General features: G+C 48.4%; 7 pseudogenes; 3 read left to right on the top strand and 4 right to left on the bottom strand.

Annotated features, from left to right (window-relative positions):
• Window positions 1–3,685: 3,685 nt before the first annotated feature.
• LOC143937152 (5S ribosomal RNA) lies at window positions 3,686–3,804 on the bottom strand (annotated as a pseudogene).
• Window positions 3,805–3,902: 98 nt separating this feature from the next.
• On the bottom strand, window positions 3,903–4,022 carry LOC143936996 (5S ribosomal RNA; annotated as a pseudogene).
• Window positions 4,023–4,117: 95 nt separating this feature from the next.
• LOC143936845 (5S ribosomal RNA) lies at window positions 4,118–4,236 on the bottom strand (annotated as a pseudogene).
• Window positions 4,237–8,184: 3,948 nt separating this feature from the next.
• Window positions 8,185–8,303, bottom strand: LOC143936525 (5S ribosomal RNA; annotated as a pseudogene).
• Window positions 8,304–10,185: 1,882 nt separating this feature from the next.
• Window positions 10,186–10,304, top strand: LOC143937371 (5S ribosomal RNA; annotated as a pseudogene).
• A 321-nt stretch (window positions 10,305–10,625) lies between these two features.
• LOC143936979 (5S ribosomal RNA) lies at window positions 10,626–10,744 on the top strand (annotated as a pseudogene).
• Window positions 10,745–10,845: 101 nt separating this feature from the next.
• On the top strand, window positions 10,846–10,964 carry LOC143936956 (5S ribosomal RNA; annotated as a pseudogene).
• The last annotated feature ends 1,774 nt before the right edge of the window (window positions 10,965–12,738 follow it).

Genomic DNA, 12,738 nt, shown 5'->3' with positions numbered 1-12,738 from the left:
TACTGTTGAGTGCGGACAACCCTTAATTTCCCTCTCCCCCTGGGGTTGAGGTGCCTGGCCTCTTTTTCCCTTTACCTTTCCTTCCATTTGCCCTTCCTTTCTCCCCCTTAGTTCCCGCCATGCATTACCTACCCAAAACCTACCTTGGTTCAACTTTCTTTGCTTTTCTCTGATGTCCCCCTCCCCCTCCCCGAGGAGCGATGGCAGACTCAGTCAAGGTCACCTCTCTAAACGTTAAGGGACTGAACTCCCCTGAAAAACGGTGGATCCTCCTGTGAGAACTGAACACATCCTGTACTGATGTGGCCTTTATACAAGAAACACATTTTAAAAATACTAGCCTCCCCTTTCTATGGTCGAGATCCTTCCCTAAGGTCTACCACTCTACTAACCCCTCCTCTCCATTCTGATTTCTAGCAGGCTCCCCTGGGTTCTCCAGGATTCTCTGGTGGACCCTGGGGGCCAATATCTTTTTCTTAGGGGCCACATTGGAGAGCGCCTTTTTACATTTGCCACTGTGTACGCTCCCAATGATCACCAAGACACGTTCCTCAGAACTACCCTGCACAGATTATGTGACTTTCGGGAGGGCCAATTGATATTAGGTGGGGACTTTAATGTCCCCTTTCGCCATCGGTTGACACTTCTGCCTCTTGCTCCTCGCTCCCTACCCCTCACCTAGGTCTCTATTCTGGCACCTTAATGAGAGCCTCCTCCAGATACCGGAAGTTTTAGCAGATGTGACCAGGGAATTGGACCTTTATTTCCAAGAAAACTAAAGCAGGACTGTGACCCGGGGATAATTTGGGAGGCTCACAAGTCAGTACTCCGCAGGGTACTTATCAGGCACAGGGCGCGCATCAAACGAACACGGAAGGAACAGCTTGCTAATCTGTTTCGTGAACTTGCCTCTGTGGAAGCGAAACATAAACATACCCCCTTACGGACCTTAGAGATTGAATTGGGGACACTCCATACCCATATTGCTGTCCTACTCCATTATAAAGCGAAAGCGGCACTCCAGTTTTGTCGTAAACTGACGTAGGAGTCAGAGGACAAATGCAGAAAAATCTTAGCCAGGTCGGTAAAGGAGTTGAAATCTGGCTCTTACATACCACAGTTGATAGATGAGAATGGCCAGAGGGCCTCTACCCCAACCCAAATAGTCGAAGTCTTTGAAAAATGTTACTCTGATCTCTACAACCTGCCCGATTCAGGGTCTGGACAGGACAATATAGACAGATATGTAACCGGTTCTGGTCTACCAACCCTCTCATCGGAATCACGGGAGTACTTGGAGGACCCGATCACACTGGAAGAAGTCCAGACGGCCGTGGGACCTCCGAAGGTGGGTAAGGCTCCGGGCCCTGACGGATATACCACACAATACTTTAAGACCTTCCTCCCTATTCTCGGCCCGCGCTTGGTGAATTTATTTAATACTCTGAGCTCGAATGGGGATACCCTTAGAGCCCACATCTCGTTGATACCTAAGGAGGGCAAAGACCCAGGCCTATGTGGGAGCTACAGACCCATTTCCCTCCAAAATTCGGTCCTAAAACTATTCTCTAACTCCTCGCCACGTGATTGGCACATCACTTGTAGTCCCTTATACATATTGACCAGTTAGGTTTTATTCCCACCAGGGAAGATAGGGACAACACCACTAAGGTGCTTACCCTGATCCGTAAAGCAAAGTCATCTGGGACCCCTTGTCTTTTCATGAGTACTGATGCCGAGAAGGCTTTTGATCGGGTCAAATGGACATTAATGTTCTCGGTCCTTCGCCATATAGGTCTGAGTGAACGGATGCTGGCATGGATAAGTAAGATATACTCACGTACTTACATTCCACCGGACATCGCGCGTACGTTTATGTTGAACTTCCCCCCACCCCTTGTCACTAAGATCCGCAGTTTGCTTCACAGGTGGCATTCTGGCCTCCATTCCTGGTTCAGCAGATGCAATCTCATTAAAATGAACATACTCCCTAAATTTACTTATCTTTTCCAAGCTCTCCCGATCCAGATTCCAGTCCTGTTTTTTAAGCAAGCTCAATCCTTGCTCATTCAATTTAACTGGGCCCACAAAAATCCCAGACTTAAGCGGTCACAGCTGACATTGTCTAAACAACAGGGAGGGTTGGTTCTCCCTAACTTGCGACGCTACTACCTGGCCTCCCATCTGGGGCGTGCATTGGACTGGAATCGAAACAAACTTTCTAAGCTCACTCCCGAATTCCGCTAAGAAGCGCCATGTGGTGCTATAAGTATTTACCCACAGAATTTATGTCACATCCCACTATAGGGGCTTAGTTGAAAGTCAGTCACCTGATCGCTACCCAAAACACACTCACGTCTTTGACTTCCCCCCTATTCCCTATACGTGGCCATCCAACCTTTGAACTGGGGACCCACTTAGAAATTCCAACCTAGACAATGCGTCTAAATTCGTCATTGATGGAAAATGGCCTTCTTTCTCAACCCTATCAGATCCGACAGGGCTTTTCCAACTGCCTTTTTGGAGAGCGGCGCAACGACATCATTTTCTCCATTCCATCCCCAATCCTCAAACGTTCGCCTGCCCTCAGACGGAGTTTGAGACTCTATGCAGGAGCGAAGGCCCTTTGGCCCACATTCTCTCTCAAACAGATTACCCACACTTAACCTGTCTGTCCAACTGGGAAAAGGACCTTAATTGCTAATTTTCCCCAGCAAAGAGACAACGCATTATCACTTTGGCTCTCAAAATGTCGCTGTGCACGAAGATACAGGAGACAAATTTTAAACTTCTCACCAGGTGGTATTTGACACCATCAAAGCTGCAGAAATGTTTCTCCTCTTCCTCGAACATATGCTGGAGGTGTGGAGAAGAAGAGGGCACGTTGCTGCACATTTTTTGGTCCTGCCTCAGCTTGGTGGACTTCTGGACAGAGATCCGATGCATAACACAAAAATTCACAGACTTCTCCATCCAGGAAGAGGCTGCATTCTTTCTCTTGCACCATTCACAGATTCCCATTAAGAAGTACAAAAAATTCTATTTTACGGCATGTGATAAATGCGGCGAAATCCTTCATCCCTCTCTATTGGAAAAAATGTTCCCCCCCTTTCATTACTCACTGGCTTAGGAAAATAGAGGACATTAAAAAAAATGGAGGACTTGATCCTCACATCACAAGGTATACAAGAATTTTTTTAACAAACCTGAGACATCTGGAATACCTTTATATTCTCGCTGGAAGGATGTCGCCTGCTATCGCCTTAGTGCTCTGAGCTTTCCTTGACTGGCCCCTTGGACAGTGGCTGCCATCGTGTCTCGTCCCCTCTTCTCCTTTTCTGATCTTTCAACCCTTCTCTTTTCTGCCTTCCTCCCCTATCTCTCACCCCCCTCCACCCCCTCTCTCTTTTGGAAAGAGTGGAAAATTGGGAATGGCGGCCTCACACCCCCCTCTGGATGGATTATGCCGGAGGGACCTGGGGGTTTGTGTGACCCTGGATCTTGGTACAGTACTTTATCCGTGCCTCGAATCATTGGGATTGATGGAAGGCAGACTCACAGTTGCGAATATACCTGTATCAAGTATTGTTCAGCTGCTTTTTGCTCTGTATTTCTCTGTTGCATTATGTACTCGGGGGACCGTCTTCCCCTATTTGGAGAAAAAATTATATTTGAAAAAAAAAGAAGCCTACGACACCTGGTATTCCCAGGCGGTTTCCCATCCAGGCATTAACCAGGCCCGACCCTGCTTAGCCTCCAAGATCAGACGAGATGGAACAGATTCAGGGTGATGTGGCCGTAGCCGATATCTTCAGGCACTCTCAACTCTCTTGACAAACACCAAGATGGTCACCTTGGAAACAAGCGGAAAAAAATAGGTCAACGGCCACAACATAAAAAGAAGCCTACGGCATCTGGAAATCCCAGGCGGTCTCCCATCCAGGTACTAAACTGGTCCCAACCCTGCTTAGCCTCTGAGATCAGATGAGATTGGGCTCTTTTAGGGTGGTGTGGCCGTAGGAGATTTCTTCAGGCACTCTCAACCTTGACTAACGCCAATATGGTCACCTTGGGAAACAAACAAAAAAATCAAGTCAACGCCAACAACATGAGAAGAAGTCTACAGCACCTAGTATTCCCAGGTGGTCTCCCATCCAGGTATTAACAAGGCCCGACCCTGTTTAGTCTCTAAGATCAGACGAGATCTGGTGCTTTCAGGGTTATGTGGCCATAGGCGAGCTCTTCAAGCACTCTCAACCCTCTTGACAAACACCAAGATGGTCACCTTGGTAAACAAACAAAAAAAAAAAACAAGTCAACGCCAACAACATAAAAATAAGCCTTCAGCACCTAGTATTCCCAGGTGGTCTCCAATCCAGGTACTAGCAAGGCCCGACCCTGTTTAGCCTCTGAGATCAGAGGAGATCGGGCGCTTTCAGGCTTATGTGCCCATAGGCAATCTCTTTGGGCACTCTCAACCCTCTTGACAAATGCCAAGATAGTCACCTTGGGAAACAAGCGGAAAAAAAACAGGTCAATGTCAACAACATAAAAAGAAGACTACGGCACCTGGTATTCCAAAGCCATCTCCCATCCAGGGACTAACTAGGCCCAACCCTTCTTAGCCTCAGAGATGAGAAGAGATAGGGCTCTTTCAGGGTGATGCTGCTGTAAGCGAACTCTTTGGGCACTCTCAACCCTCTTAAAAAAATGCCAAGATGGTCACCTTGGGAAACAAGCGAAAAAAAAAAAAAACGAATCAAGGCCAACAACATAAAAAGAAGCCTACAATAACTGGTATTCCCAGGTGGTCTCCCATCCATGTACTAACCAGGCCTGACTCTTCTTAGCCTCCAAGATCAGACGAGATTGGGTGCTTTCAGAGTGCTCGGACTCTTTCCCCATCACTAATGGGACGAGGCAGGGGTGCCCTCTGTCTCCCCTAATTTTTATTCTGACACTGGAACCACTTATGTGTCACGTTCGGAATGACCCGAATATTACTGGCATATCCAAACCCTCGGCACACCACAAAATTGCGGCGTACACTGACGATCTAATTTTTTTCATCTCCAATCCACACATTTCGCTTCCCAATATACTCGCGGCTCTCCGGCGATACGGCAGCCTATCAAACTATAAAATCAATTGCACCATCGGCTGTATTGAATATATCGGTCCCGGATGGTGAGGCCAAGAGGCTATGCTCCGCTTTTCCATTCTACTGAGCTGAAAAATCTATACGTTACCTGGGCGTTGACATCGCAGCAGATTTGGTGCAATTGTACCCGCTTAATTTTCTCCCTCTCCTGAATAGACTGAAATCTGATTTGGGAAACTGGCATGATTTAACACTGACCTGGTTCGGGCGCTGTAATGCATTCAAAATGACGGCCCTCCCGCGGATCTTATACTTGTTCCAGACATTACCGATCCGGTTACCCCCAATCTTTTTCAGACATCTGCAGGTGCTGCTCCGGGACTTTATTTGGGCGCGCAAACCGCCCAGAGCCCGTTTGCAATTGCTTGCCAGACCAAAGGACAAGGGGGGTCTGGGTCTCCCAGATATGAGACAATACAACAGAGCGACTCTGCTAGCGAGAGTCGTTGATTGGCATTGTAATGGCCCACACAAGCAGTGGGTGGAGATGGAGATTGAGGATGGATCCATTCCCCTATTGACCTCCCCGTGGCTCCTGTCCTCCCTACCAAAAGACCTCAGAGATCACCCCGTAGTGGGAGCTACGTTGGCTGTTGTGCGGAGGTTGTTCCGCTGCACACACATTGCTCCCCTGCCGTCACCAATGACTCCGGTTATAGGTAATCCAGACTTCCCACCGGGATTTACCAACAAGAAACTGCGACAGTTGATAGTGGTGGGGAAACAGCGTCTGGGAGAGGTGTGGTCCTCGGGAGGGCTCCCGACCACGCAAACTGTCGCCGAGCTTTCTGACCCTCGGTTTGACTTGTTTAATGCTTATCAACTTCGTCACTTTCTTCTGGCCATACAAAGGGCCCCCTACACTCCTAGAGACCTGACGCCCTATGAATCAATCTGTCACAAAAAGGAACCTGTGCAACACACCCTCTCCCTCCTGTACAACCTATTAAGTAGTCAGGAGGAAGAGTCGACCCCACCATTTATCCACAAATGGGAGAGGGACTTTGGCATCACATTTACCCCACAACAGATAGGGAAGATCCTGACATTAGTACATAAAGCTTCCATCGCAAACCAATATCCAGAATCAGGATACAAGATAGTCTCACGCTGGTATAGAGTCCCATACCTTCTGAATAAAATGAATAGATCGATCCCGGATGTTTGTTGGAGGTGCAATTCAGATACGGGGACCATGGGACACATTTTCTGGGCATGCCCGGCCTTGAGGAACTTTTGGGTGGAGGTGACCGGGACGATAAAAACTCTCAGAAATGTAGATATCGCAGACAACCCAGCAGCGTGCCTTCTACACTTGACCGAACAGCCTGTTCGAAAATACAAAAAAACCCTCACGATGCAACTCCTGAACGCCGCCCGGGTCTGCATTCCCACACTGTGGAGGCAGCCTCAGCCCCCATCCAAGGTGCTGTGGTATTCCAAAGTCAATCATATTCTCCGGATGGAAGAATTGACCGCCACCCTTCACAACACTGAAGAGGCATTTAGTGTTACATGGAGGCCCTGGAGGTATTTTACTGGTACTTGAGACTACATTCGGGAGGTGAGCAGCGCCCCTGTCCCAGAAAACGACTGAACATTTAACGTTTACCTACGTAGGCCATGTCTGCCCTGGGTGGCAATTCCCCCCCCCCCCTCCCTTTTTGTCTTTATTTTTCTATTTTTCCCCGCCGCCATCCCCCCCCTCCTCTCTCTCCGTCTTTGCACTCTCTTCTTCCCCCGTCCTCCCTTTTGACTATGCCTTGTCTCCTTACTAGCCTTTGGGACCCAGAAGAACCCCAGGGTTCTGGACACGACCGGCTCATATTTTACTCTGGTTCACGTAGGTCATGATAAGCTGGCTCGCTGTGGTCCCAGTTGTTCTCCATGATTACATTTGTCTGAACGGAGCTGCATTAGTTATACTGTACTACATGTCGGAGGTGGGGTTTCTCTCTTTTCTGCATGAAACTCTAGGACTCCCCTCTGAGAACCCAGAGTTATTTGGCTGCCTATTTTTTGTTATCATGTAATTGTGACCCTGGGTCATGCTGTATGGTTGACTGTTATATTTATGTTGTTCTACTTATACTTAGTAAAAGAATAAAACAAAAAAAATAAAATAAGTCAATGCCAACAACTTAAAAAAAAGCCTATGGCATCGAGAAATCCCAGGCGGTCTCCCATCCAGGTACTAACCAGGTCCCAAACCTGCTTAGCCTCTGAGATCAAATGAGATTTGGCTCTTTCAGGGTGATGCAGCCATAGTAGATTTTTTTAGGCACGCTCAACCCTCTTGACAAACGCCAAGATGGTCACCTTGGGAAACAAACAAAAAAAACAAGTCAATGCCAACAACATAAAAAGAAGCCTACCGCACCTAGTATTTCCATGCGGTCTCCCATCCAGGTATTAACAAGGCGCGTCCCTTTCTAGCCTCTGAGATCAGCGGAGATTGGGCGCTTTCAGGGTGATGTGTCCATAGGCAATCTCTTTGGGCACTCTCATCCCTCTTGACAAACACCAAGATGGTCACTTTGGGAAATAAGCGGAAAAAAAACAGGTCAACGCCAACAACATAAAAAGAAGAATACGGCACCTGGTATTCCAAGGCCGTCTCCCATTCAAGTACTACCTAGGCCCAACCCTTCTTAGCCCCTGAGATCAGAAGAGATAGGGTGCTTTCAGGGTGATGTGGCTGTAAGCGATCTCTTTAGGCACTCTCAACCCTCTTGACAAATGCCAAGATGATCACTTTGGGAAACAAGCGAAAAAAACAGGTCAACACCAACAACATAAAAAGAAGCCTGCGGCATCTGGAAAACCCAGGCGGTCTCCCATCCAGGTACAAACCAGGCCCAACCCTGCTTAGCCTCTGATACCAAGCGAGATTGGGCGCTTTCAGGTTGTTGTGCTCGTAGGCAATTTCTTTGTGCACTCTCAACCCTCTTGACACATGCCAAGATGGTCACCTTGGGAAACAAGGGAAAATAAAACAGGTCAACGCCGACAACATAATGAGAAGCCTACGGCACCTGGTATTCCCAAGCTGTCTCCCATCCAGGAACTAACCAGGCCCATCGCTGCTTAGCCTTCGAGATCAGATGAGATTGGGCTCTTTCAGGGTGATTTGGCCGTAGGCACTCTCTTTGGGCACTCTGAAGCCTCTTGACAAAGGCCAAGATGGTCACCTTGGGAAACAAGCTAAAAAAAACAGGTCAAAGCCAACAACATAAAAAGAAGCCTACGGCATCCAGTATTCCCAGGCGATCTCCCAATCAAGACACTAACCAGACCAGATCCTTCTATGGCACCTGGTCTTCCCAGGCAGTCTCCCATCCAGGTACTAACCAGACCTGATGCTGCTTAGCCTCTGAAATCAGACGAGATCGGGTGCTTTCAGGTTGATGTGGCCGTAAGCGTTCTCTTCAAGACACGCCCAACCCTCTTGACAAACGGCAAGATGGTCCCCTTGAGAAACAAGCAAAAAAAACAGGTCAAAGCCAACAACATAAAAAGAAGCCTATGGGCTTACAGTGGACCCTAAAAGATGGGACCCACTAGCTCTGTCATGGTTCGGACGCTGTAATGTGTTGAAGATGAATGCGTTGCCACGACTTCTGTATCTACTACAAGCCTTACCTATCAAAATACCCCAGACTTTCTTTCATGCGGTTCGCTCAATCTTTATCAAGTTCCTCTGGCGCGGAAAACATATGCGTATTGGTAGGGCGATGCTATTGCGACCGAAATTGCGGGGAGGTATTGGCTTCCCGAACCCTGCTCTATATTACACAGCGACGCACATGACACCGGTGTTGACTGGTGCCGGTGTTCTGCCATATACTGTCCTGCCATGATATAGTGTCTGCGCCGTACTGCGCATGCGCAGTACGGAGCAGACGAAGCTTCGGAGATTTTCATGCGCGGTGAGTGGAGGTGGTAGCCCCACCATCCAAGTGGACATAGGGTTGTGAATATTAGATGGCCCCTCGCAGGCGAGCTTCGCTCGCCACGCTTCGGGCTTTGCCTCGCTGCGCTCGGCTCTTTTATATTCTTACTCTATGTCCACTTGGATAGTGGGGATAGAACCTGGACTGTTCATGCTCGGCAATTTTCGGAATCTGTGTTGCTGTGTACTGCGCATGCGCAGTACACAGCGGACACTATCCGATGGGGGACCATATGTGATAAGACACCGGCATGGGGAACTGAAGCTATGGGTCAAGCTAGAGCAGGAGATGGCGCGGGTTCCACTGGCTGGTCTGCCTTGGGCGGGGAGGCCATTGGAGCCCTGTGTGACTACTCACCCGTTAATTGGCCCCTCGCTCGCCGAGATGGATAGTTTTTTTCACCTTTCCCACCTGACTAACTTCCCTTCTCCTATGACCTCAATTATTGGACATCCTAGATTCCCTCCGGGCCTGTCTGACCAGGCCTTTACCAGGCAAGCCCCGAAAGGGCTTCTGAGAGAAGCCCTATTTCTTGGACCCACGGGCTTGATTCCCATGGGGACCATACTGCTAGAGCAAGTACCTGTTGCATTGGATATATATATATATATATATTGGACCTATATGTTCCAGGGTGGCCTGCATAAAGTGCCAGGCCACCCTGTCAAAGGCCTTCTCCACGTCCGTTGACAACATAAGCAAGGGCCTTCCCTGTACATGCGCCGCCTGGATTAAATTGAGGACTCGGGCCGTATTGTCTCTAGCTTCCGACTTATTTTTATTTATTTTGCTTGTTTCCCAAGGTGACCATCTTGGCGTTTGTCAAGAGGGTTGAAAGTGCCTGAAGAGATTGCCTACAGGCACATCACCCTGAAAGCACCCGATCACGTTTGATGTTGGAAGCTAAGAAGAGTCAGGCCTTGTTAGTACCTGGAGGGGAGACCGCCTGGGAATACCAGGTGTCGTAGACTTCTTTTTATGTTGCTGGCGTTGACCTGTTTTTTTTCCGCTTGTTTCCCAAAGTGACCATCTTGGTGTTTGTCAAGAGGGTTGAGAGTGCCTGAAGAGATTCCCTATGGCCACATCACTCTGAAAGCACCCAATCTCGTCTGATCTTGGAGGCTAAGAAGAGTCGGGCCTGGTTAGTACCTGGATGGGAGACCACCTGGGAATACCAGTTATTGTAGGCTTCTTTTTATGTTGTTGGCGTTGATTCGTTTTTTTTTTTTCGCTTGTTTCCCAAGGTGACCATCTTGGCATTTGTCAAGAGGGATGAGAGTACACAAAGAGATCGCTTACAGCAGCATCACCCTGAAAGAGCCCTATCTCTTCTCTTCTCTGAGGCTAAGAAGGGTTGGGCCTAGTTAGTACCTGGATGGGAGATGGCGTTGGAATACCAGGTGCCGTATTCTTCTTTTTATGTTTTTGACATTGACCTGTTTTTTTTCGCTTGTATCTCAAGGTGACTATCTTGGCATTTGTCAAGAGGGTTGAGAATGCCAAAAGAGATTGCCTATGGGCACATAACCCTGAAAGCGCCCGATCTCCTCTGATCTCAGAAGCTAAACAGGGTTGGGCCTTGCTAGTACCTGGATTGGAGACCACCTGGGATTACTAGGTGCTGTAGGCTTCTTTTTATGTTGTTGGCCTTGACCTGTTTTTTTTTTCACTTTTTTCCCAAGGTGACCATCTTGGCGTTTGTCAAGAGGGTTGAGAGTGCCCGAAGAGATCACCTACGGCCCCATCACCCTGAAAGCGCCCAATCTCATCTGATCTCGGATGCTAAACAGTGTCGGGCCTGGTTAGTACCTGGATGGGAGACCGCCTGGGAATACCAGGTGCCATAGGCTTTTTTTTTTTTTTTTATTTAGTAGTATGCGACATACAATGCAAAGGCAACTTCACAGAATGTGTGATACAAATAGTTACAAACAAACGATCATATTGCATGGATATCAGAGCCAATGGTAAGAAGTCCGAGGAGAATAGCACGTGTACAGCTTTGCGGTCATATCAAGATGAGATTAAAGCTCCATCTCGTTGGGATCCTCTACCACTTAAAATATTATTGATACTAGCCCTGCTACCCTCGAAGAGTTTAGATATCCATAGATAGAGGAAGAGTATTGTGTAGTAGTCAAATGGGGTCGGAACATACCATTTTCTTTTCCCTTTTTTGACTTAAGAAGGGAAATAGTAGAACTGAAAGGAGGGAGAAGGGGAAAGAGAAGATTGGGGAAGGAAATGGCAGAAAAGGAAAAGAAGGGGTAAGGGGGTGTCGTAGGTAGAGTAGATAGGATGGGGTCCCCTCCCAGGGAGCAAGAGACGCCCTCGGCTCACCAGCTCATCAGCTGTCCAACGTTTGGAACAGCGATCTCCAACATTCTCCATGAGCTTACTATGTCTCGCGGAGGTATTCTTCCGAAAAGCGAAACTGGGTCCAGTAGAACCATCTGTTCCCATGCTCCTCCGTTTTATCCCTCATTGTGGCAGTCAGGTCTTCCATTCGTTCAATATCATTTACCCTTGCGAACCACTGGGTCACCATTGGAGCAGATTGCTCTTTCCATTGACTTGGGATGCAGGCCCTAGCTGCCTTGAGGAGATGTTTAAGTAAGGACTTATGATAACGCTTTCTCGACATAGGAGTTAGATTGAGAAGAACTGCTGCGGGATCATTGGCTAAGGAAATGTCTGTGAACTTGTGGATGAGTCTCAGGACAGGCTGCCCGAATGTTTGTAATTTAGGGCATTCCCAGAAAATGTGGAGAATGGTGCCAGCCTGTTGCACACAGCGACAGCAGCGGTTAGATTGACCGGGGAATATTTTGGCCAACACCACCGGTGTACGATACCAGCGTGTGATCAGCTTATATGAGATCTCCTGATATTTACTGCAGAGTGACGACTTATGGGCGAAAAAGAGTATTCTGTCCTTCTGTGGTTTGGAGAATGTAGTTTGTAAGTCCCTTTTCCATTTAGCTAGGAAGGGTGGATCCGTGGAGGATTGTGCGTCTGTCAGGATTTGGTAGGACCTAGAGAGGGAACCACGAATTGGGCCATCATCCAGGCAAAGTTCCTCGAAGGGGTGGAATTGTCTAGAGAAGAACGAATGGTTAGGTAGTGATCCGAGGAAATGGATTAGCTGTCTAGCTCTCCAGCTATCCAATGCAACAGGTACTTGCTCTAGCAGTATGGTTCCCATGGGAATCAAGCCCGTGGGTCCAAGAAATAGGGCTGCTCTCAGAAGCCCTTTCGGGGCTTGCTTGGTAAAGGCCTGGTCAGACAGGCCCGGAGGGAATCTAGGATGTCCAATAATTGGGGTCATAGGAGAAGGGAAATTAGTCAGGTGGGAAAGGTGAAAAAAACGATCCATCTCGGCGAGCGAGGGGCCAATTAACGGGTGAGTAGTCACACAGGGCTCCAATGGCCTCCCCGCCCAAGGCAGACCAGCCAGTGGAACCCGCGCCATCTCCTGCTCTAGCTTGACCCATAGCTTCAGTTCCCCATGCCGGTGTCTTATCACATATGGTCCCCCATCGGATAGTGTCCGCTGTGTACTGCGCATGCGCAGTACACAGCAACACAGATTCCGAAAATTGCCGAGCATGAACGGCGCCTGCG

The sequence above is a fragment of the Lithobates pipiens genome, unplaced genomic scaffold, assembly GCF_037356315.1.
Source record: "Lithobates pipiens isolate NorthernLeopardFrog02 unplaced genomic scaffold, aLitPip1_a1.2 Scaffold_28, whole genome shotgun sequence".
NCBI classification, from domain to species: Eukaryota; Metazoa; Chordata; class Amphibia; order Anura; family Ranidae; genus Lithobates; species Lithobates pipiens.
This window is presented reverse-complemented; position numbering and strand designations above follow the sequence as displayed.